Here is a 5249-nt window from a genome sequence, read left to right as displayed (position 1 = left end):
TGATTGGGTTTGTTTTTTCAGGGTTTGCTTTAAGTGATTTGTAGAATTATCTGAGTTCAACTACTTCTGCAAAAAATAAAATAGAATAAAATAAAATCTTGGCAGAGAAACAACTTTTTTCTTGTGAATTCACGTCTTGTTATTTTGCAGCTCTTTCCTTTTAAATCTGATCTAATGTCAGTATTTCCACTTGTTCCAGCTGTATGTTTCTCTGTTGTCACTTCTGTTTGTTTCCAGGTGAGGCAACAGAGGTGTATCCTGTATTTCACACAGTTTAATTTGTGAACCATATGTAGATGTTTGCCCCACACGACCAACTTAGTGCAAAAGTGTTTTGCTTTTTTTTTTTTTTTTTTTTTTTTTTTAATCCTTGTTTATCTGAGTTTTCCTATTTCCCCTGTGAATGCTTGGATTCCCCTTAGCTTCCTCCCATAGTCCAAAAGCATACTTCTGTATAATGCAGCTGACATTCTACTTCCTCTATCTGATGTGGTTAGCCAACATCTTTAAGGGGCACTACAGCCACCTCCTGGTGTGAATACTGTATTACAACCAGACACCTGTAGAAAAATGGTAGATATGGTCAGTACTATGAATGTAATTATTTTTAATGTGGACGTCATTGATGTTGCTGTCTGGTCATTTCTGCTTTCTTTGACCTGTCTGTTACACCCAAACCAATACTGATTTTTATTTTTTATAACTGGCAGCATAAACCTTCAAAGTTTCAATCTTATTTTATTGAAAATCACTGAACAATACATATGAGACAATAAAATCTTTATATTTCAACTCAAACAACCAATAAAGTGTCCTGAGTTTTAGGTCTGAGAGAAAAAAGCAACAATGGCTGGCTGTCAGACCTTCCCGGAGGTATAGAATAGAGTAGAATAGAAATAGAATAGAAAATACTTTATTTATCCCCGAGGGGAAATTCAGGAGTCACCGCAGCATTTAAGAAAACAAAAGTAAGAAAGAGTATAGAAAGTGCAAAAAGGTCCATAAGAAATTAGATGACGACATCCCGTCCACCACTCGTCCACCACTCTCCAGCCCAGCCAGTCTCCACCTCCACAGGGTCCTCCAATGTGGGGCCAGCGTCCGATGTCAGCTCCATCAGCCACGTCCGTGAACAGCACGATAAGATCAGTTTCATATGTAAGGATGGGCCCCCAAAATTAAGGACATTGGCACCGATCGATCGGCTGACCAACCAATCAGTGCATGTCTAATGACAACTGGGATAAATTGTGTGAGTGTAAAAGGCCCAAAATGGGTATGTTGCCGTTTACCTGTCCAAAACAGTGGATTTTTTGCTGAAAATCTTTATATTTTCATTTTTCGACTGCACAAGCCCCTTAACATGTTATTTTACATGATGTTGCAGCTTTAAAAACAATTTAAACTCAGGAAGTTCACTGTAAGCAAAACAAACTTGGGAGTACAGGGACTGGGCTGTAACTTAAAAGTGTTCTGTTTAAAGAAACTCTTTGCAGGCTGTGAGCTCATGCAGCAAAGTGTCAGTATTGGCTGTGGAGCAGTTTCCACAGTCTACTCGTAGTAGTCGTATAAATCTTTATCTTTTAAGAGGTACTGATGAAAATTTTGAGCAACACACCTTACCAAAAACAACTTCAAACATGTGATGTTTGATTAGAAATGCACCTTACATCGAGGGTTATTTTATATCTCCTCTTTTTATGATCACACTTGGCTGTAAAACATGTTTCCCACATGTGACTCCCCAAACTTGCCCTCTTTCCTACTCTATCCACTGTCCTCTCCCATCTCATTAAAGGCATGAAAAGCTTAAAAACAAAACCAAACAAAATAAACCCTTATGATGTTGCAATAAGTTCCTGAGAGCTGGATTGTATCTTGAGGGACAGATTAAAGTCACATTGTCCAAACTCGACTTAATCAAACCCCAAAAACACATTTGTCTGAATCTTTTCATCAGTGATGAACTCACTTAACTCTGGGGGAAAAAAAGATTTTCTTTGTTAACTGATCATAACTTGTGTTAGAGAAGGAAACTGTGAGGACAGTGGTAGGGTTTCCCGTTTTTACAGCAGATACACACTCATCAAATACAGCATATAATTCTGTCACAGCACAATGATCTCTGTAAAAACCAGTATCTGAAATACACCTCAACTCTCTGCACAAACCTAACCATGCAAAAGAAAATGTTATTTCAAGTTTCATCCAATTAGACCAAATTTTTATTTCCAATTACGGTTGTGGGTAATCAGAGCCCGGAGTGAGCCAACACAGGTCTGGTCTGGTCCTCCACCTCCTTCTGCAGAGCCTTGATGACTTCCTCCTGGTGTTTGACAGTGGAGGTCAGCTCCTGGCAGCTGCGGTTTCTCCTCCTCAGGTGGAGCTTGAGGTTGTCCAGCTGCTGCACCATCTGCGCCTCCTTTCTTTGGCGGTCTCTCTGAGAGGTCTGGAGCTCAGTCTGCAGAGCTTCATTGTGAGCTTCAAGTTGACTCATCTGCTCAATGTGGGATAACCTGAACTCCCCACAGCTTCTCAGTCTGGAGGTCAGCTTCCTGCAGGTGTCTCTCTTCTCCTGCAGCTGGGCTGAGAGGTTCACCAGCTGCTTTTTATTCAACCTCTCCTTCATTCCTGCACTCTGGAGCTCGTTCTTAATGGCGTCATTTATCGCCTCAGGTTGACTTTTCTGCTCCAGGTCAGAGACTTTGTGAGGAACTGGAACAGAAGATCTTAACTCCTCCTGATCTTTGAGGAGTTGCTCAGCCCTCTGCTCTGCCTGAATTTTTTCTCTGAGCTCCTCCACCTCCTTCTGCAGAGCATCAATGACCTCCTCCTGACCTTTCATTTTGGAGGTCAGCACCTGGCAGGTGTCTGTCTTCTCCTGCAGCTGGGCTGAGAGGTTCACCAGCTGCTTTTTATTCCACCTCTTGTCTCTCTGTGCACTCTGGAGCTCTTTCTTCATGGCGTCATTTATCGCCTCAAGGTGAACTTTCTGCTCCAGGTCAGAGACTTTGTGAGGAACTGGAACAGAAGATCTTAACTGCTCCTGATCTTTGAGGAGCTGCTCAGCCCTCAGCTCTGCATGAAGCTTCTCCTCTCTGAGCTCCTTCACTTGTGTCAGCAGAGCATCAATGACCTCCTGCTGACCTTTCTGTTTGGAGGCCAGTTTCTGGCAGGTGCCTCTCCTCTCTTTCAGCTGGGCTGGGAGGTTTGTCAGGTGCTTGATGTTTAACCTCTCCTTTCTCACTGCACTCTGGAGCTCTTTCTTCATGGCGTCATTTTTCGCCTCGAGATGAACTTCTTGCTCCAGGTCAGAGACTTTATGAGGAACTGGAACAGAAGATCTTAACTGCTCCTGATCTTTGAGGAGCTGCTCAGCCCTCTGCTCTGCCTGAAGCTTTTCCTCTCTGAGCTCCTCCACCTCCTTCTGCAGAGCCTTCATGACCTCTTCCTGATGTTTGACTGTGGAGGTCAGCTCCCGGCAGCTGTGGTTTGTCTTCCTCAGGTGGAGCTGGAGGTTGTCCAGCTGTTGCCCCATTTGCGCCTCTTTTCTTTGGCGGTATCCCTGGGAGTACATGAGCTCAGTTTTCAGGGCTTCATTGTGAGCTTCAAGTTCACTTATTCGCTCTAGGTCAGTGGCCTGGTGAGCAACTTTAACAGCAAACTTGAGCTGCTCCTGATCTTTGAGGAGCTGCTCAGCCCTCAGCTCTGCCTGAAGCTTTCCTTTTTGCAGCTCCTGCACCTCTTTCTGCAGAGCCTTCATGACCTGCTCATGATCTTTGAGTTTGGAGGTCAGGTCCTGGCAGCTGCTGCTCTTTTCCTGCAGCTGGATTGAGAGTTTCTGCAGCTGCAACTCCTCTTTTCTCTCTGCATTTAGGAGCTTTTTTCTCAGGGCCTCATTTTCTGCCTCAAGTTGACTGACTCTTTCCAGGTCAGTGACTTGGTGACATGTGAGGACAGAGGATCTTAACTGCTCCTGATCTTTGAGGAGCTGGTCAGCTCTTATTTTCTCCTCTTGCAGCTGGATGTGCAGAGACTGTCCTTGTTGCTGCAGCTCTTGCAGGTTGTTGAAGCTGCTGCTGTTCTGGCTGGTGGCTTGCACCAAGTTTGATGCCATCCCAGTCTCTACATCATCGATGGGGTCTACTAGATCCATGAAGCTGCCCCAACTCATGGTCTTCAGTAGTTTGTTCTCCTCCATCATTATGTTTGCTCTCAGTATCTTATCACAGATCTGCTTGAGTCTCTCTGTTCGATCAGAAATGTTCAGTGTGATGTTCTCTTGGTCAGTCTTATATTTATAGTTTCAACTCTCACTATCAACTCTCACAGTGGTATTATGACATCACAGTTCAAAGATCCGTGAGGTGTTTTGATTTGAATTCACAGTTCTGTGTGTGGATTGTTGGGCTGATCCTGGAGGAGCCATTTTGTTTACATTTAAATGAACTATGTTTGCAGAGCCATTGTGTTACATGGCGGCTGTGGGATCATACTATTTAGAAAGTTCACTTAGTATAAAACTGGCCAGAGAGAAAGTCACAGCAAACATTTCTAATCAAACAGAGACTCAAGCAGATCTGTGATGATTCTCTAAAGTTACTTAAAATAAATAACCTGTTTTGTCAGCCAGAAAAAGTTAGTAAAGAGCCCTGCACTTCTGAATCATGTCTCACTCCAGCGAGACTGGAGCCACGTTTCAACAAAATTTCACCTGAGTTCAAGGCAATAAAAAACCAAAGCCAACTTCAGCCTGAGCTCCTGATCCTGTTATTACAGCCGCTCACAGATTACACTGTGACTTGAAAATGCCTGAAAGCCATAATTCCATCTATATCAGTCTTTTTCAACCTTGGGGTCGCGACCCCACGTGGGGTTGCCTGGAATTTCCAGCAATTGATAAAAAAAAAAAACAAGATAACAAAATACTAATATATTTTAATGATTGAATCGGCCCATATATTTCATTTAAATTAAAACACCACACATTTTCCTTTATAATAATAATTGTTTTAATAATAATAATAATAATAATAATAATAATAATAATAATAATAATAATAATAACTAGTTTAACCCTCTCGACTGGATGTTACGTCGGAGATGAGATGCACTCTCTTCACCACAGCACGTGACTTTGAAAACACAAAAACACAAATAAACGGACTCCCACCGAAAAAGTCTGGTATCGGTCTGCATTCACGCTTTATTTAGAGAATTTTCAGCGCGTTACTTTCACACAAAAACAC

Source organism: Halichoeres trimaculatus, unplaced genomic scaffold (genome assembly GCF_033239565.1).
Source record: "Halichoeres trimaculatus isolate MK-OKI-2021-1 unplaced genomic scaffold, fHalTri1.1 fHalTri1_scaffold_22, whole genome shotgun sequence".
Lineage (NCBI taxonomy): Eukaryota > Metazoa > Chordata > Actinopteri > Labriformes > Labridae > Halichoeres > Halichoeres trimaculatus.
The sequence above is the reverse complement of the archived record's forward strand: the minus strand, read 5'-3'. Positions refer to the sequence as shown.